Source organism: Varroa jacobsoni, unplaced genomic scaffold (assembly GCF_002532875.2).
Source record: "Varroa jacobsoni isolate VJ856 unplaced genomic scaffold, vjacob_1.0 scaffold_789, whole genome shotgun sequence".
Lineage (NCBI taxonomy): Eukaryota > Metazoa > Arthropoda > Arachnida > Mesostigmata > Varroidae > Varroa > Varroa jacobsoni.
In genome coordinates this window covers 161,473-182,995 of record NW_019213691.1, presented here as the reverse complement: position 1 = coordinate 182,995, position 21,523 = coordinate 161,473, and the positions used below count along the sequence as shown (strand labels likewise).

Sequence of the window (21,523 nt, the reverse complement as noted above, 5' to 3'; positions counted from 1 at the left end):
AGCCTGTGATGCTAACTTCATAGACCTTTTTCCTCCTTCTCAAGCTTTTCTTCGACTCTAATTTACTTTTAAATACCTTGTCTCGCCTTTCCGTCCAGCAGGATTAGCAATCATAGTAGCGGCGGTTGTTCTTGACGGCAATGCTCAACGGCGGTGTCGGACGTGAAAATCGGAAGACTTATCCAGTATTGGTGATGATCGTGAATTTCGACCATTGTTATTTTCCGTAATGTCACTTGTTGTGTGATCGTGCACCGTATCATATGCTTTCCGCACACTCTGTGACTTCCCGAGTCAGGGATTCTCCAGCGTCACTTGCCACTCGACCTAGTTTTTGGGTTAATAGGATTACAGAAAATAGGGGAAGGCTTTGTAGCAATACGATGCGCTTCCTGCTTGCGCTAAGAATCTTTATAGAGCTTATGAAAAGTCTTTATTTGCATACACTGTTTTCATAATCATTTCTCGGCAATATCTCGCAATGCAGGAAGCTTATCGCTTCATAACACCTCCAATATGTGTCTCCATCAATAACATACTGCTTTAGACCGCCACCTTTTGGTACAGACTAGACAAAACACCAGGCAGAAAACCATGCCGCATTGAAGGCCCAGTAAATGCTAATCACTATTAAAGTTGTGTGAATTTTTAATTTCGAATTTAACAGTTTGACGCACATTTTTTTAGATTCTACGGAATAGTACGGAGAAGATATAGCTTAATAGTTATTAATATTTATCATAATGTGTATCGTGATTGAAGTTAGCTTAATGGTCGACAGATATGGACCCTTGTACCGCGGTAACTCGAAAAAATCGAAACCTATATCGGGTGTTGGGGGGCAGGGGGAGTAAGGTATCTGCACACAATCATGTACGCTCAAGTTAGCTTTAGGACAATAACAACGACCAATTGGAGGCTGGTAACCGATGTTATGACCCGTGTTATATATATACTAATAAAAAATACGGCACCTAAATTAGGACAGAATTTAGTGAGTTGTTTATTATAACGGGTATGCGTTCATTCGCTCCTCCCAGTAGTAGATAAAAACCAATATTTCCTACCACAAGATAAAAAACTTGCCATAACGAACAACATTGGAATTTGACAAAAGATAAGCTGTGGTGCAATGCGTACGTGCTGGATGAACCCCCAACGAGATTCCAGATTTCCGTTTTGCTTAAAACGGACTGTCCACGTTATTGACAGTTTTTACGCGGCTTCCGAAAAATCCGAAAGAAATTTCCATGAGGGAAACGGAAGGAAAAATCTTCAAAACACATCAAATATATATTCTGTATATCCAAGAGGTGGAAGCTTTGCTTTATACATCAGTAAAGGGTTTTCGTTGAAAGTTGTCGCTGAATTTTGTTTCAGTTGACTTTGATTGGGTGGCCACGGCACACTAATACCTACTCAAGGACATTTTTGGCCCCATTAACAGGGGGGCTATGCACGTCATCAATCGGTACGAGTCAAAGTCGTTACGGCAATGTTATATGTGAACTTAGCTTTCTTAAGATTGCGATAAATCATTAATGTTGATTGTTAATATAGATCATTCGCTACGTACATGACTTTGTTAGGTCAAGTATGTACCAGACTAAGATCACTCCAGAACATCTGCTATAAGAATCTGTTTAGAGCATTTAAACTCGATAAAAATCCGTAGGAGAAGAGAAGATAGAAGAAGAGTGCCATGATTTACCCGGCGCAGTGTGTCGTGCTGCGGTGCCTCCGATGCCTTTATTCGCACTGAAAGCAGCCTAGTTCTTGTTTGTATTGTTTTGTTGAATGTATTCCATTGTCCTATTTTATTGTGCCTGTTTCATTGAATGTTCACTTAACTGTTTATTTCCCATCATTTAATAGAATTTTTCTATAGAGAATTTCTGGCTTAGTCATACGACCCTTAACAATTTCTTATCTAAAGAAAAATAAAGGCAAACAGAAAATTGAGATAGCTAACTTTATGCCACCTTTCGGCTAAAGTGTGGCGTAAAAAATTCTCCAAAAAGTTTCATTATATCGCGAAACGTTAGAAGAACCTTCTTAGGTGCTAGGCATATACGTAGATTTAGATCAGATATTGTTCCGAGGCGATGGTGGACTAATACAAATGACCGAGAGATGTGCAAAATAAGTGAAAGTGTTTCCCAAAACCGCAATTTTACCAAACATACTGGTTAATTCTATTATATAAACCTACTGGTGGCAATGTCTAGGAAGCTAAGCTCGAACGCATCTACGATCCTTACAAACATTTCCCTATTTGACTAAAATGCCCCACAAGAGGAACAAATTGCATCATCAATATCCGATTATGCTTCAGACAACTTGCTACTGCTTCTTCCTGCTATTAACGCTATTATACGTAAAAGTAGCGGGCCATGTACACAGAAGAGAATATATAGCCTAAGCGGGAATAAGTTGTTTCCTCTCAGAAGCAGACCTGAACGACTGCCTGCTTGCTGTAAGGTTATACGGAGTGTCTCGAGACGCGGAGAAGGATACCTTAGACGACAGTTTACGAACTCGGAGAAAGCAGTGGTGGTTGGCCTGCTCTTGAGTATTTCGTCCGTTCGTCCAGCTGTGGCTTTCGGCTCTCAGTTCCGTTTCGCCCAATTCTTCGCCTACCCCCTTGAGCAGTGACCGACATCTGAGTGCAATGACGACAATTTAAGTCTATTTCCTCTTTTGGCTAGCCGTTCGCAGAAAGTAATGTGAGAAAATAAAAAATTGTCTACGAGAGTGGAGAGAAGGGGAAGGACATTTGGCGAATGAGTAGCCGATATGAGGCATTTTTTTTGTAAACAGAAAGTTTGTGTAATTTCATTGGGCAAGGAACTTTAGACTATGAACAAGCTTGAAACTCCACCAACATGACTACGCACGAGAATGGGTGAAGGGGCCACAGCAGACGATTTCTTGTCAGCTCTGAACAGCTGAAAATAGCATAGCACTTATGGTGCAACGAAACCAAGAAAAGTAACCTGTAAGGTCTGAGCTGTTCCATGTGTAGTTGCCCTGGAGGAATTCGACGGTAGCGACATCTGGGGCGAAGACAGCAGCAGCCGCCGCCGCCGCCGTCGCAGTTTACAAACAAATTAAAGTTAAGATAATTTGAACGTTTTATCCGTTCGTGCGTTTTGTCTCTGCTTACATAAGCAGAGACAAAACGCACCGCGTGAAGCGCCGAGTGAAGTTGTATGTATACGTCGAACTCCAAGTTCGATAAAAGTTACCCTCACAAAATCGTCACTATCAAATCTTTAATGAAAAATTGGTTCTCTTAACATCGCTATACGTTGGCCGACTGCCTGCCTTCGACCACCGAGGATCCTTTGCATTCTTCCGTTTCCGACTTTTAGTTCGTGCTTTTCGTTTGTAATCGGCGAACTTAGAGGGGTATAAAGCATCAAAGGTCAAACTGCAGTGAGCGACAGCGTAACACGTCAAAGCACACGTACACAAGAATGTACTGAAACACGGATTCAGGCAGCAACACAATTTTACATCGAACCCGTTTGATAATCAGGCGGTATCGGAAACCCATGTCAAGATGGGCGAGCTTCTCAATAGTGATGGGTACGCTGTTGGTATAGCGTGATGTCAAACTCCGAACCCAGCGAAGATTGCTGTCCAATAATACGTTACCTAGATAAACCGCCTGAACATGTGCGAAGCGCCGAATAAACTGCCTCGTCGCTGATACCTCAACGAACAGCTTGTGAAGTCAACGTCGCTCCAGTACCCTGAGCAGCTTGGGTAATAAGCGCAGAATAAACTCGCATGCCCGTAGATTAAGCACAGCGAGACACTGAGTGCAGGCACTCACTCCAATGGGCCAGGCGACGATATTCGCGATTATATAGTCTCTATCTATTAGTAGACCTGCAGTCCGCAGACCTGCAGTAGCTGGACGTAGCTGACGTCGGAGCGGTTCTTACCGGTGCCTCTGCTGATTCTATTCGTACGAAACAGATGATACGGTCTGTGATTAGTTGTCAAGCGTTGAGGTAGGCAGACGTCGAGCGATGCACACGAGCGGCGAACACGAATTTCGTCAGCGTCGTAGCAGCAGCAACAACAATAGATATGGCGCCGCAGTCATTTCTGGTCCGCGGCCAGTGTTAAGGCCAACAGATCACCCCCAATATAAGCATATATATTGGTGTTAATACAGATGTATAATCAATTACGTGCTAGGCGGGATCATCGAACGCTGAATTGTTCACTATCATATGATACCCTAGACAAATAATCGGCAATTCCCAGCAATGGCCCCTCTTGTCCCCTCATAGTAAAAGTGCTAACTTCAGCGCACCTGTTGTCTTGCATCGAGTGAACAGAGCTATTGCGGCTGTGCTTTTTCATGCTGGGATGAATGGATCAGTGCGTGATGCAGTAGCACATCAATGAGCGTTGTACAATTTAATTATGTTCTTTACAGATGACCTAGAGTGTGTTGCGTCATGTAGATAAACAATATTTGATAATTACAATGACCATAAAACACTAACAAAGTGATGTTATAATCTTATTGAGAACTGTTGATCGGTTCACTGGAGACACGCTTCGGAGATAGCTTTTCTATTAGGGTAGTACGCGTTCCACATTCGTACGGAGCGCCAAGTGCACTCATCCAGCCATTTCCTCTTGTGATCTCAACGTAAAAATAGTTGCAATTAATTTATGTAAAAGTTAATGTGAAATCGACATGTGAGAACGGTTTACCCTATGCATTTACTTATTGAAGCAATCGTTGATTTCAGTTGGCCGCTCAAAAAGTGGCCAAAAAATGGAACGATATTGAATCACGTGTTCATTTGGCATTACCAATATAATTTTCAAAACCAACATTAAAAAATAAATACTAATATTCTCTTTTATTGATGTGGGACTAACAATATTTTCTGTGCCAGTAGGCGGCAAATGGTCGCGCCTAGAAATTTCACGAGTTAATTATGTAACCGATTATCCTTTTTTCAGGCCGACTCGACTGTAGATAACATCGAACAATATGGACAATCACTAACAATGTAACCTTCTCGTCTCGGAAGACAGACAACGTCGGAAGCGTCCAGGTAATTACCCCAGCTATATTGATTCTATCTCAGTTTCGTCATGCCCGAAAGATCACTGCAACACATAATAATACATTGTACACGTAACTATTATCGGTTCTCAGTCGATCAACATACGCCGGTACACCGTTGAGGGCGTTAAGAAAACAGCTGTTAAAGCTCTCTACGACTCCATAGAGAGCCTTAACAGCTGTTTTCTTTTCTAGCACGCACTGACACAGGCACGATCAGTCAAAATGTTCGACTGATTATGTCGGTAAACAATAATACTACTAGCCTGAGCATCAATTCGTCAAGCCTCTACGCAATGTTAGCCTAGCTAAACGATAATGTACAACGCAGTATCAGACTAAATTTCGTCGCCCGCGGCTAAAAAAATCGCTCTGAAAGTGCAGATAAAAAGAAGATCTAAATTTACTAAGTGCGAACAACCGTATACCTATCGTACGCCAAATGTGATCACCTGTACGGATAGATGCATGCGCATGCGCATGCGCATGCGCATCGAAATACCTGAATTCTTCTTTTCGACACCTCCATACCCTCAGGAGATATTTTTGTGCGCCCACGTGCATCTTACGACCTTATTTCTAATTAAAAGTCCACCCCTCGGTATCTTGCCACTCACATGCGTAACGTATCATTAGAACTATGAATATCCTATATATGGTACTATGAATTTTCAGCTTTCTATTATAGACAAGCAACGTCAGCAAGCTAGTTCAGATTTACACCTAAGAACTAGTAGATACTATAAGGCGAGCTGCGCTGTTGGAGGGGTCTGCGCAGGCAAAAATCTACCCAACATGATGTACGATGGACAAACGAAAAACTTCGGAGGAGTTTACCTCAGCCCACAGTCACCTAGCGTCATCGCAATAAAGTCAATACGACGGACCAGACATGTAGTAAACGGTAAGTTTCAATCCGTCAAAGTGCATTAGGTCAGCTAAACTTAATTTCGATTTATTCGAACTTATGCAGGTAAGCTATAGTCCGGCATATATATATATATATAATAATAGGTATTGCCATTTAGGCGACATTTTTCCCATCCGACAGCGAGGTACGTCCTCGATCCGTGCGCTTCCGTTGTAAATCATGCCGGCCGACTGCCGGGAAATTGAAAGCCCAATCTGGTAAGCACATACATCAATGTTGATCTTCACCAATCAAAATGCCATAGGTTGCTTTAAATGGAATTGCTAATTGCGAATAACATATGTAGAAAGCCCCTGTCTTACTTCACATTGGTAACGGGTGAAGCCCATAAGAATACCTATTCCAACTTCCAACACACGAGGGGAACTTCAAGTGTCAGTGAGTTTCTGCGTCGGTGACAACGACGTAGGTTCGCGCTACGCATCGTGCATCTACTGATGGCGGCAATCAACAGACGTCGGCCCCAAACACAGCCTGTCTATGACTATCTATAAGCTTCAGATATAGATGTATGCAGATTCGAGGAACCACTCAGCAGTTAGTTCATCTTCCGCGATGGACCGCCGCTTACTTTCGATAGAACACCCAGCTGTTTCACACAACACAGTCACATACACACGTTGATTGAATTACTAAGCGAAACATTTGTGTACCACAGAGATACTTTCCTGCATCCATAGCAGTTGCTCTTGCTTTGTAACTAGAAACATGTTTAACTGTCATATTTAGGGTAACGATGGTGATGGTGAGCCGTAACGGGTGAAGGAAGGGGTTTTAGACAACGCGAGTAAGCAGTCCTCAAATGTGTGATCTTCGTTACCTCGGTCTGCACAAGGTATGGTTTTTCTGCACAAGAAAGTATCGTTGCTTTTGAAAGCGTGGATCAAAAATGCTGATGAAACCGTCCACTTTTTAGGTTGCGACTGTCTTTTTGAGCTTTCAATATTTGCCGGATGGACGGTTGCTGAGTATTTTAAAGCTCCCAAAACATACATTTCCAAAATATCTGGCCGAAAATCGACCTAAGATTCAGAGGGCAGCTTTCTCAGTATCTGAAATACCAGACGTGGGTATCGATACCAACCTGGCTATTGAGTTCGAAATCCACTTGAACATTTGCAGTCTCTAATCCCCACATGTCGTGACAGCTCTCACTGGCACAACTGCCAGACTTCAAATCAGATCATCAGTTCCTTCTGACCCAAATCCCGTAGGAAATCGCTTCATTCGAGCACAAGTTGCCGCATATAAGATTGCCTTTTAAACTAAAAACTCAAAAAACTTTTGAAATAACTACAATTCTATGATGTTAGTACATCCCGGTGACAAAATGCCTGCATATTCGTTTTTCTCGCCAGCCAAGTTCCTTTGTAGGACCATACGTGTGTGCTATATTTTATATTTAAGAAATACATGCATTACCTATAATCCCCTGTACCGTCCTTGCTTTTTTAATGTGCGTCTCAGTGTTATTTCGACTTAGTCATAAAGTACTCTTTTTTCACCCTGTTTCATCTGAACCCTTTCAGGGGGGTAAAATATTGTTTTTTTTACAAATTTGTCAGCTTTTCCTTGTGCGTCTGCCGAAGAAGGGGAGGACAAAGGCTTGACGATATTCGCACGAGACGATATTCCAGCACGCGTTATTATCGGCAACAATGAGCCGCAAAATTACAAGCACCATCAGTAACTCACTGATGTCCTTATTGCTACGTTTCATCCACAGCTTATCAGGCTGATTGGCTATAGTGGTTTGTTACTTTTTCTGCTTGCAACTATCAAAGGAGGTTGCCGATAACTTTTTAATATTAGTTCTTTAATATCAGATACACTGTGACGGCGTTTTGAATGAGGGAACATTAATGAGTGCTTGCAGTTCCGTCATTATAACAAAAAAAAAATCACGAGGGTGCTAAATATATAAGTGTTATTTACATTTGCCACGTACTCGTTTTGGATTGTCATGCCTTTCGATCTTGTCCCGTCTTATATTGTTCTCGTTTGAATTTATTCGACCTATATGAGATACATAAAATACGTTTACAACAACTAGTTATTAATAATAACATGATCATAAAAATCTACGTTCATGTATTAGAATGGGACATATATCCGTTCTTAATTCTGATATTCACAGATGATAAGAGATATCTGTAAATAGGAGAAATTAAGTATGCAAAAATATGAACCAACAAATGAAGGGTAACTTCATCTTCGTTTAGATCTCATTACCTTATAGGAGTTTGAGTTTCAGTATCTGTGGGGATCACACCCCCTATTCTTTAACTAAAAACAGCTTCGGGTTGGATATTTTTTCCCTTTAAAGGTACCCATAGCCCTCACATGAGCAGACACAGGGTGTGGCGGAGCACGTCAGAACTACACCAGCAGGCAACTCAACCCACAAAAACAAGCTCTATTATTGGATAGCGAACAAGGTGGGCGAACGAATCCTGAGAGGATGACGGATGTACGCGTGTGTTACGAGAAATGCTTAGATCATTTTTCGAGGGATTTCTGCGTTCCCTCATCTCGTTCTATATTCCACCCGTTTATATGAGTTCAGTTCATCTTTTCTACGCTATTTTTCCACTTAGCGCGCCCTTTGGCGCTCATGTATTCTGCAAGTCGGTCCTATGCTAAGTCACAGTGAAGTCGTCAGAGGTCTCTTGCAGCACTGCCCACAGAAATGAAGCTTGGCTATTCTCAGGGACCACTGACTAGCAGATACAGGAAGAGAGAGGTTTGGTGCCACGTATTTGTCTAAATGTATCTGAGTGCATCGGAGATCTCTGCACAAATTCATATTGCCCTAGATTCGGTAAAGTTTGCCTGTTTCAGAGTACAAGCCCGCAGTTGTAGTTGCTTCCTTTGTAATGAACTTTCAGTTTGCAGACTCCTGCTGATCTGCGACTTGATTGAAATCCGACAAACGAAGGCTTTCATATCTCTTCTTCTTCCGTAGCTAAGTGCAAGTTAGCTAACGTTGCACACGTATGATCCCCAATCGGTGTGAACACTGTCGCCATCGTTCGGCAGCAGGAATCCCCCGAGCCGATGGGCAGCTTAGCAACGCCATCTGCACATTCTGTGTGCCCAAACAGTTCAACCCTCCACCCGCCACCACCGTCCCAAGTTGCTAGTATGAATGCGGCTTTCGGGAACCAATTCGTTGTTATACGAACCACCCTCATTATATGAAGCTAGATGCTTAACAGGTAGTATTTAGTATGTGTGTACGTTATTTTTTTCTAGCTATTTTTGCAAAAAAGCTAAAGCTTCACTTTAGTAGAACTTTGGTAGAACAAGATAATTGCATTAGGCAGTTTTACGTATCCATAAACCTATTGCTCCGCAGTGTGCACGTAAGTATCATATCTGCCTAAATTATCCACTCGACCGGTTGTTTCCTACGTGTAATAGTAACATGTGGATGCATACGCATATGATATATATATATATGCAATATTCATTAAAATGAATTGGAAATTCTGTACTAATACGGCCCAGTCTAATTTTGTGCTAATGGCTAACTGCAGCAGCTTAAAGAATACATATCTCACCGCATCGTTGAAGGCAATAAATAGTTCTCCGATTTAAAAAGATACCACCGAGTCTTTAGCTGCTATAGTTATTCGCGTCAATTCTTGGCCCTTCGGTATATAATGTCATTGATTCATCTGTACGAGAGTTAAGTTTGGATTTCGAGGCTGACTTTGACCTTGACACCAGACGTCGCTGGCTGCAGTTGTTTAAAGGAGACAACGTCCTTTTTAAAAACAGGTACCTGTAAATCGTATATCAGGCACATTACTGGCAGGGATTCTTTCGGTGGTGCGTGTATAAAGGTGACTTTTTACGGACGTCAGTCCACGCTCCTTCTCATGCACCTGCGCCCGATCTCTCTCGTCGAAAGTGAGGCCTATCACGCCAAAAGTTATCGCGTATCATCTCATGATTATCTACATGAAAAGCCACGGCCCATTGTAATACGTGGTTAAACAGAAAATGCGCTATTGCTTTTTCCGTGCCAAATCGATTTTTATAAAACGTACGTCTTACATCAAAGTTACGTTCGCGTTAATCAGCTTCTGAGTGGACGACTCGTCAAATTAGCAGATATAACCTGATTGAAAACGCGGCCTTTTATATTGCGTGAATCAGTAGCGCTCACAAAGAAATTCGGCGACAGTTCTGGATTGAGTTGCCATCTAACCTTCGAATAACGACAAAAAGTCATAGAGCAAAACGTAAGATGGCGACAGTGTCCTACAACCCTATAGAATCAGGCTACTCGTGCCGTGTATTGATATTTCTCGCAATCCAAACGTTTCTCCTAAATCTATGAGGTTACTTTAAAGCTCACAAATGCCCCTACCAAGAACTTGCAACGAGCAGGTGCAGAGTATAATACTTCAGTTGGTGCTTTGGGTGTGGGCGGTCCAGTTTCGTCGTGATTGTCAATTTTCTTTTTATTGGTGCGCTCATTCACGTTTGACGTGTCTTTATGCGGATGTGCCTAGAGTCGAATATCGCCATTTCAGCTGTTTAACTATCGATACACAAAAGGTCTAAATCATTAATTACCAATCACAAGTATAGGAAAATGCGTTTTCTTAAAAAAAAAACTGGGTGAAGTTAACGCTCGTGCCTTCAGCGTCATAGAACGATCTCACCCTATTACCTTCTGACCGACAATGCAAGAGCAACAAATGACACACAATGCAGAATATGGTAACGCATCTTTTAGGATTTAGACGTATGTAGAAAACGGTAAGGCTGGACTTAATCAAAATTTTGTTAGCGCTATCATTGAAAAAAACTGTTGCTACGGACAGCCACTATATTTGTCGCTATGAATTTCTATTTTAGAACCTAGATGACGCTTATGATGTTTCATCAACCTTCGAACAGGCCATGTTAATCAAGGTACTAACCGTTGGCCCCCCCATATAACCTCACAGGACAAGAAAATGGGCTATATGGGCCTCTAATTAATTTATCCAAAGAGGTGAGTTCTTCGACAAAACGACACCTGCTTTTCGGGGAAGTGTTGTAATTGTGGTTAGAGAGGGTGATGCCTCGTAGTGCTAAATAGGACAATGGACCTATCTACCGCAAATCCACATACAGTTCTAGGACGGCTTCGATACTTCTACAATCTAGAGTTATATTTTGTTCGAGAACTAAGAAAAAACTGTAGATATGTTCTCCGAAACCAGCTGGGACAAGCTGAAGTTTGTATGACCGTCATGGTTATTAATGATTCATATATATATATATATATACATTATGAATGATTATCCATTAAAGCGATCCATAATTTCGGGACCTACTACGTGTCAACGATAGCATGTATAACATGGACGATACTCTATACCAATAAGATCGTCACAGCTCCATTTTATGCGGGACAGCGGCTATATAGGAAACTTGTCAATTTGAATTTTATCAGACCTTCGGAACTTTGACGTTGGATACAGGTCAGAAATGTATTACGACTCGCATTGCTGGATGTTTTGTTTTGATGTCATGAGGGTAGACTATACAGAACCGCTAAGTATTCTTTTCCTATTCTTTTGAACGATGGTGAAACAAAATGGACAATTTGCTAATTTTCCTTGTCCCATTGAAGAGAAGTTACGTTTCATAGAAGCTATTACACTGGGTTATATAACGTAGTATTGGCCCCAGAATGAGCTGGGTCTACATGGGCCGCTACGGTTTTAGCACGTATGATTGTGGATACGGTTAATGCTAATTTAATGAAATAAAATTGAAAGAATTAAGTGGGCTAAAACACTACTCACATCGGTAGGAACGTGTAAATGTCTATGTGCCTTAAGTAAAACAGAGACATTGTTGTTTTATGCTAACGATCTATGTATCACGCACGACGCGCGTCGCTTCTGAACCAAATGCAAATGATGACTGCGCCAGCGGAGCTTCGTTCGACCCATACTAGTGAAGTAAGTCGCTACGCATCGATTTCCCTAGCACGAATCACAGCGCTTTTTTACCATCTATATATATATATATATAATCGCCAAAGGTGACCCTGACATATCAAAAGAGGAGTCGCCATCTCTTCCGCTATCGTTGTCCGAACTTCCGGGTTTCTGTGCCACCAACACGATAAAGATTTGTTTGGCAAAGCTTTATTGAAGTCTTTCAATTTCTGTGCCATTGATGCTGCTGGTAATCGAAAGCAATTTCGACGATAACCGTCAACGATAACAGATAGGTCCACACCACAGAATATCATCTGTAGCCATCAGCTGCATGGCGCAATACAGCAGCAGCATTGAAAGGATAGTAGGTGTAGTCCTTAGCCGCCCTGCCGTTATCATTATTGCCATTCTTTTGCTAGACTCGCGTGTCCGCGTCAGAGATTGCAAACTGAACTGATTATACCTATCGGTTAAAGCCCACGGGCTTAGCAGCATGTCACGATAACGTGACAGGGCATTGTCGCCCAATTCTTCTTTTTTTGACGTGACTCATCTAGCAGCTCACGATAGTACGTGGATGCTTTACAAAAATGAGTAGCAAGAGTAGGTATATCGGAAATAAACGATTTTTTCTGATCAGAATAAGTTATTTTGTTTAGCCGAAATGGTTGTTGAAGTTGAATGAAAAGGTTACTTATTATTATTATGTTAAGTTATTATATTAAAAGTACGACTTGAACGAGTTTTTTCAGATCTTGTTCTCTGTCTCTGCTCTTCGCCCTCAACCTTCCAAACGACTGAAACAGCTCAGGTGAAGCTAAATGAGAAAGACAGAAACCTTTTTTTTGGCTTGACTAGCTAGCATTGATCGTTTCTCATTCCGTCAGTGCCGTTAGGCCTAGCTTTTCACGATATTCACCATAGTCCCATAATTCGAGCAGCTCGGTCAGCGCCGCGACACAAATAACAAATAATGATATAGTCCGAGCTGGTACTTCCCTGTCCATTGTGCATCTACAGGCTATTTTTACCTGACCAGGACAGTCGACGCGGCACACAAGCATTACAAACGGACACGACTCTATAGTGAAACACTATTCGAGTGAAAATACATTTATTGTGCTCTTTTGTTTCTTATTCAAATACCGATTCTTTCGTGTCATGACTCGCTGGTAATCATCTGATTACAGACTGACTGTGGTGGCAAGTGGCAAGAAACGCTGGCTTTCTCGTCTTGTCGGATTCTGTCATGTTGAAGAACGGTTAACTGGGCCTATCACTGCCAAAAGCATGGTCCGCCGTCGGCTTTGACATTTGTATACATGCTTGGCCTATATCGTCTAGGTATCTATCGCGGACAGGGCTGACCAATAGGAGACGAGACATGTTCGTACCACCCAGTCCTCTATCATGTACAACTCAAACCTAGAGATACCCAGCCGCTCGAATGGACAGTCTCATTTAGAGGTATGTGTTGTTTATCACACCTCATAGCGCAGAATCAGAATATACAACCAAATTACGCGCTGACAGGGTCTCACCAAAGTGCAAGCGGAACACTGGATTCACAGCAGCTGCAAACTAAAATATAACCCAGATACTATTGCTATTATATTGATAAATTGACGATACGAAGTCTCTGTAAGCACGCTCTGATGGGACAGAACCTGCGAAAGGTTCTGGTTTACTGATGTCTTCTTGCCATTAATAGGAAGCGAAAGGTAATTATAATAGATGCCTAAGGAAAAGAGTGTAGTAACAGCGAGAAAGCGTCCCAGCGTGTGCGAGTGCTTCTGCGAATAGTTAGTTCTGTCTCTGCGTCCAGCTGAGCGGCGCGGAACAGGTGTTCGCAAGCTACATTATTATAAGACTTAAATATTTAGACTAGCCTCCTATGAAAAAAAAATACGATAATGTAAGCAAATATGGGTTACGGTCATATACAAGTTTTCCCATCCAAACGATTTCCTAAATTTCTTCTCAGTAGATGCGACTTTATATTAGCTGATTTTAATTATCGGCCAATTGACCATAACAAAGATCGTGTTCAACACGGAAAGAGTTGTCTATCAGAGTCATCTTTCCTCATACTGGGCTGGATACGACAAATGGTAAAAGAAAATCCTGGTCGCGATGTCGTTTCATTGGGCTGGCCCACCGTTGTATTCCATTCGAAAATTGCATACAATGCTACCGGAGCCAAGCGAATCAGGGATAACGTAAATAATAAACACCCTGTGAGGGGCCATTTTAAACGTCTAATCTATAAGTAAACAGGTGATACGTCTTTGTTAATAAACGCACAAGGAAGGGACCGAGACAAACAATCAATCCAGTTAATTACCATAAACTATTCGAGTCTAAATGTGAGCCGAATTTCTATCCTTTTTAAATACAAGGTTGCCATAAAAACCTTATGCCAGGTTAAAAAATTCATCTTAAACCTAAGTGTAAGCTCAACATAAATATACCAACTCGTTTAATGGTACGAAAAACTTGTCGCCAGTGCAGATAACGAGCCAGATGGCTAAAGGCGCGCCGCTCTTTACTCATGGATAGGTTTTCTGTCGCGAACTCCAAGTAAGCGACCTAATCGCCTTGCCGCGAAGTATTTAAGATGCCCAAAATCAACAAAAAAAAGGGTAAAAATGATTGACACTGTTCAGCCATTTTAGTACTTTACGCCGCTGAAGGGATGAAATTAATATTGCAAAAGCTTCTCATAGACAATAGACTTTAGCTGAAAATGCAACAATTAGAAGGCCAATGTATAGTAGTTTTTCAACAGAGCTCCGAGCACCTGCTCATATATATATATATATATATATGTATATACATAAGATAAATGGGTAAACACAGTAGTATTACAGTACCTTAGTTTGTATTAGTGGACTGAAGCTATAACTAGGGCCACATTTCGAATAAAATGAAAAATTCCGTCCTAAAAAGGGTGCAGTGATAGAAAAGCAAATTGATACTATTATATTTCACACCTGAACTGTGCATTTCCTAAGTGTGAAGTACGGCAGCGTTAAATGTTGAGCAAACTCACCATAGGATTCCCTATTTTTTTCGAAATTGCGATAAGGTACGCCGCTACTGACTTTTCGAAATTAACATTGCAGTGGTACTTTTTCTAATAATCTTAATAATAATGAGCATTATTATGTCAAAGCTAGCTATTTCATTTGGATAGGTTTAGGTCACCCGGAAATTAGATGAGTTGAGAAGCTGAACCTTATCGTCGAGGCAATAAATGCACTGCAAACACTAACATCATTAAAAAAGCGCGTTTTTAGCGTTATACATTGTCTGTATTCGATCAAAATGGCAGAACTTCATAACCCACGGCTTACGCTGCTCATTTAATGGTTACAATAGCCATCGAAACTCTGCGCGAGTTGCTATTATCGTCGTAGCTGATCAAGCAAAATAGCTGGACAGATCTGAGGCGACGAGTGCGGCAACGAGGAGCGCAGGCAATGGTCTATCCACTAGTGGTTGGGTCACTTCTGCATCGTCGCTCATCAGGAATACACACATCGGTGGCACATAGATGTAGAGAAAAAACGGAGTAGTTAACAATTGATAGATACTTAACATGTGATTCTGTGCGACAGCCAACAGTTAGCCGTTAATTGTAAGTTTTCAGCATCCGGAGGGCTGGCCTGCTGCTAGAGTTTCGGGAGTGGATAGCAGACTGCGAATGTCTTCACTATCTTTGGACAGACAGAGAAGGTGAGAGAGATTCGTTGGTGGGGTAACTGGGCGCTCGCCGGTCGTTACCGTCCCGCCAGTCGTTTTCTTCCCTCGTCGGTTGGTGTGTTGATCCTACAAGTATTTGCCTGCTCTGGGCTCGGCAAGGCTTTTCCCTCGTTCGCTAGCCAGTCAGCCGTTTGCTTTTCCCATTGCTGCTGTTTGCACGCCCGTTTCCCTGCCCCAACGCTAGCCAGTCAGCCTGTTTGTCCGACCAAGTGGTCGGCAGAGTTGTCATCGTTTAGGCAAGCACCGAATGCTGTGAGCGCTTCGCGGTTTCGCTGTCTGTTCTGGTTCTGACCAGACAGTCGCAGTAGTAGGGCGGGAGGCCATAAAACCCGTCTGGCAGCCCGTGACCAACGACCAGATGAAGCTGGTCGTTGGTCACGGGCTGCATTCAAACTACATCGAGAGAAATTATAGAATTTCTGTACAACAGCAGTGCTGCTGCTGCTGCTGCTGTAATAACAAGAGCTGTAAGAAGTTAACCTTGCACTCAGCTATTCTACTTATCTTTATTGGCGAGAACCCCTCACGGAACAGTCATATATATGAACGGCCTTACTAGAGCACTGGCAGGTCCGTCATTGTTACAGGTGACTACGCTACAGTGTAGCGTAGGCTAGCTGCGTTCGCATAATCCGTATAGCGCCTCATCGATACAAAAGGCCAAAAATATTGTAGGTTTGCTAACGTTGGAACTATCTGAAACGTGTCCTTACGTTGGGGTGCCAGAAAAATCGAGCGTCCGACTCACTCATAGGAAGTATAAAGGAAAAAGAATTTCCCTTATCACTCTCTCTCGCTATACAGTACATGATAAATATATACTTTAAGATGGCGAGTACATTTTGTTATGCGCTTACATTTCCGGCCAGCACGTAACAGATGGCAGGGACGAGTTCTGACTGAACTCTCTCGTTTGAAAACCTGACCGAGAGCGTTCCAGGATAATACGCAAGCATTGTCGATAGAGCTTCGACACAGCAAAGAGCTACGTAATCTAAAGATGAAGCAGTTTTTCGGTTCTTGAAAGTTCCATAGAAACAGTGGTAGCTTACTTAAATAGCCTATTTCTAGCTTTATCAGAGCTGTAAGAACGAAGAGCACCTGTACACTTCTTTACTTGTGACATTATAACAAAAATGACGTCGTAGTCTGACTGTTCCTGTGCAACATCGTAAATCCGAAGGGATATCGGCTGAGCATTTCTACACTGTAGGGTAAATTGAACGCCATGCGTTATCATAAAATTACAATTTCTCTTTCCATTTATCCTCAATTAGGCCAAACGAGAGATCGCTGTGGGAAATTTTATTGGTGGTAGATATGATCAGTGGGAGGATTTTATCGGCAGAGATAGGTCCAGTACCGTTTTGCATCTCTGGTCGAAGCGTCCGGTGGTCAATGGTAGTGGCTACAGGTCAACATGTGTTGTTAATCGTGGGTTTTGCGGCGCGGAGTTTACGATGGAACGTTAAATAAATGGGCCATTCATACTGTAAATATCGTTTAATTAATTCGGTCAGTCTAAATTTATTCATCTATACACGATACCAGTGCAATATCACAGGGTCAAAATGTAGCAAATGCAGATGCACGGAACTGCATAGTTTGTCGGACAATGACACCAGGGGGCGACACCTGTTATATACACACATCTATCACATCAGTTCCTTCGTCCGTATAGTACACATAGAGGGCGTACTTAACAAAATTAAGTATGATATATGAACGGGTCTATTTTGTTAGATAATGGAAAACTAGTAACAGTAATGATATCAAAATTGTTGAATCCTAATTTGCAATAATGATCTTTGTTAAATGACATATTAAGGCATAGCTGACAAGATTAATAATCAGTGTTTAAAGCTTAGATTTAGACAGTCGCGCCTTGCCGATTTTATCTCAGTTGTACCCATATATATATATATCCAGCTATTACTACAGTTTATCGAGACTGAGACTTAAAGATGATCAGGTTGACACCAGACATCTATTCAATATGATAATATTCCACAGCAGAGAATAGATAACAAAACTATTCGAATCGTTCGGCTCCCTAAAGTAGTACTACGTTTAGGTTCATCATATGCCATGGCTAGAATAGATGACAGGTAGCCTTAAAAGTTAGCTGGTGTAAAGTCTTGTTGTAAAAAGACTGAGATCCGCCAAACACAATTGGCGGAAAAATTCCTAATTATAAGATTAGGTTAAGCAAATAAGAACTGGTCATTCTCTCATGGCATATGCCCTGACAGTTCTCTAAAATATCGTATAAAAGCAAGCAGACCGACTAACATCACGGGTGAAAAAAGTTAGAAACAAGTTAATAAATATCCTAGCAACAGCATCACCAAGCCAGCCTTTACCAGCCCCGTCCAGCCATCTATTTAATTGAAATTATTTTTGAGAGATGGAAAGACTAAAGGAATCATAGAATAGAGACATAGGTCTCTCCGACATCGCGACGCCGATATCGCTCTCGACCTTAGCAAAACGGAAGATTGTAACAAATCTCGTTGGGTACCGTCGGCTCTTCATTCTACGGTCACGACCGCTAAATTGGCTAGTTGGAATACATGCACGACTATTATTATGATGACAGCGATCTGTTTTTCTACAAAGGGATTCCAAGATAATACGTAAAGCCGTTAGGTAATAAAACAAAAAAAGTAATATTGTTTTACATACAGTTGCCTCTAATACACGCAACTAGTCCTGAAACGTGAAGGACTGTTTATGTGATGAGCATTATCCTGTTTCATTCGCCCATGACAACGGCGATGTCGGATCTGTCCGGTGCTAAAAAGTTTTCTAGCCGACCCTTCGCACTCGAAAGGCGACCCACAGACAGATCAGCAATGGGTCCCTTGACATCTGTGTTCTGTGCAGTGCTTAATATTGCGAATGCAGACGTTTTGGCCAATCGTCTGGTCGGTCGTACTCATAGACGGTTACTCATTTAGTAATAAACGAGTAACGTCCGAGCGAGTTGTTGTCCGCAATTGAGGGAAGCCGCACCAGACAGAGTCCTATCATGAGTTCGTCGGGCTTCGTTTTACATTTAGTCCTAATGAGATCAAAGGCTCATATAAGGCTAACAAGTATCGTCCAGTATGATATTTCTGAATTATTAGATAGTGTCAAAATACCGTCCCTGTGTACTCACACTTGCGGTGTTTTCTTGCATGTTGAGTTTTAAGATGGGGCTACCATAAGTTTAGTACCTGCTTTTTTTTTTTTTTTAGAAAAAAACTATTTTATCTGATCTTACATATTTTATTAGTAGCTAGTTAAAGTCATTTTGCGATTATAATTTGGGCCCAGGCGGTTTACTGGTTAACGACTTTGCTTCATTACTAGCCTTATTCTGTTTCGATGTGCAAGTTGAACTTCTGCTTGGACATCAACTTTCCTCTGGACTCAAGTGGAGCTCGTTGACAAAACGTTCTACATAGCCGTCGTTAAAGATGGCTATTTTGAGCGTGGTGTATATGGTCCACACATATGCAGCATATATATCTCTTCTCCTACGAAGTCAACCAATAATAGTAATGATCCTCTTTAGCTCTATCGGGCATCAAATATCGACCGATCGGATCCCTAATTATCTGTGTCAGTTCCATGCGTAACCTTTTTATGCTGCACTGCCCTTGGAAGCATTCTTTAGCGGGATCGGAGCAGCCTGATAGCCTTCAGCGCAGCGGGATAGAGCTTTTAGCTTTTACCTGCGGCGGCGGCGACGGCAGCAGCAGCAGCAGTTGCGCTTGCTCAGATGCCCGTCCTGCCACCACCATTAGTAGTACGGACCCTGTAAACTTCAACCCCACAGTCTGGCGGCGTAGTAACGCTATTATGGCTCATTTTCTATAGGTGCGAGCGGCAGCGTGTGGCCATATTGGCAGCGCCCCCGCAGACGCAGGTTAATACCAGATCTAGATATCAACCAATAAATTAAATTAGTGGTGATGATCATAATAGGGCGAACAATTATCTCAATTAGCCAACGGCAGCACGAGGGCATGCAGAGTCAAAGTATGGATGAGGTCAAGCTGCCTCACGATCAACATCGACCGAGGCGGCCGTTATTACTGCAGCCATTATGATTGCAATACGCCTGAGACAATACTAAGTTAACTACGCGAGAAGTTTAACTGTTTTTAGCAAGCGATATATTATCATGTCATCATTGTGCTCTTCGCCAATCGTTGTATGGCTTTTGTTCGATCTTTACTAAAAGTTTGTTTGTTTATTAGCGTCAAGGAAATCTAAGTTATTCGTGAGAATAGATAAATCACATATCTGGGTAATTTTAAATGTATAAACTATTTGCTTGCGAAAATGGAACTATGGCAGTACTGAATTTCGCTGTAAGGTCAACGTAATCTGTTATATTTTTGTACAGCCTACAACGACGATGCCGTGATTCCACTACCAGCTCAAAAAGGGACTAGACATGGATCTAGAGAGATTTAGAAAGATTGCTCTTTTTATTATTTCGATTGCTTTCGGATTGCACCATAAATACGCAGTTCACGCCATTTTTTGCTTTACTACCATTTGTAAGGTAAAAGTATTGTTACATTAGTTCTGCCGCTGCTGCCTCTACTGTTGGCCACTCGTTATTGTTTGCAAGCCATTATTCTTTTGGGCTCCGTATATTCCAATAGCTTCAAATGCACAATCGGATGTGGACTTTGGGACTGCATTTATAAAGCGGACCGACACGTCATATATTTGTAAATCTACCCTGGGTTAAGACACTCAGTCTCATGTAAGATTTTTTGCATTTTGTCCAAGTGTCAACCTGCTGCTTCCGACACGCAAGATGATGCCGCACTCAGCAATGGGCATCCTTCTCTGCATCAGGAAGCAGCGCTCGATTATGTCGGCGCAGAGTGAATTAAAACGCCGGTTGACATCTGCAACAACAGAAGCGATGGCGTTCCTTCAGTAGCAATTCAGCTTATTAGATACTATAACGATGCGACGACTGTATGCTTCTTAGTTAACCGCACTCATATAGAACGTGTATGAAGTGAAGAACGCTTCGTAAATGGTTTTACTTCAGGCAGATGATGCGTCAAAGCATGCAACTTTTTAGGCAAAATGCCTGCAGGCGCGAAGGCCCAAATAAATTGGCTGCCAGAAATATCGCAAGGGCCAACAGCTGGGAACTCTAGCCACTCGTCGGACCCGCTTGCATTGCCACCCTATGAAGCGACCACGCACAAAAGAAGAAGAAACGAACACACATGCATGGAACATCGGGCCACAATCTGCCGTCCTATAACAGTTATTGCAACAGGTCAGTCTTATCTGCCACCAGGAATGCTGTTCCAGTTAAGGCCTTTAACGTTCTTCAAGAACAAGGTCTTCAATATTTAGCGTATTTTTAACGTGTCTATAGAAGTCAGCAGCCCTTTTACCTACACGACACCGACGCTAGGTAAGCGCCCGGAAACCCACACAGGTTAGTAAGCATATGAGTATGAGGATTACCAGCCTCATCGCATATAGACCGGCATGTGGTTGAATCATACCTGCTTAAATTCATCATTCGTCACGCATATATATCTAGAATTTACTTCTTCAATCGCATAAAGTTACTCTCAGAGATTTATATGGGCAACAATTTCATGATATCTGTACGCCACCGTAATAGCAACATCAATTATTTAATTGAGTAGACCCGAATTTATTGCGCAATAATAATTCTAATACCCCTATCCAGCTATGGCTGCGTTGCGGGAGTCGAGTGGTTAACTGCTGCTGTTCTCG

The 21,523-nt window shown here is 42.0% G+C and overlaps 1 protein-coding gene and 1 long non-coding RNA gene across 2 annotated transcripts in view; one reads left to right on the top strand and one right to left on the bottom strand.

Moving 5' to 3' along the window:
- LOC111263764 (adenylate cyclase type 3) overlaps positions 1-21,523 on the bottom strand; it is a 169,298-nt gene that overhangs the window by 131,221 nt on the left and 16,554 nt on the right. The window lies entirely within an intron of this gene.
- LOC111263767 (uncharacterized) lies at positions 4,992-9,886 on the top strand. The gene is made up of 4 exons (XR_002682429.2): positions 4,992-5,090; positions 5,777-6,005; positions 6,762-6,867; positions 8,359-9,886. It is a non-coding gene; the product is annotated as an uncharacterized LOC111263767 (long non-coding RNA).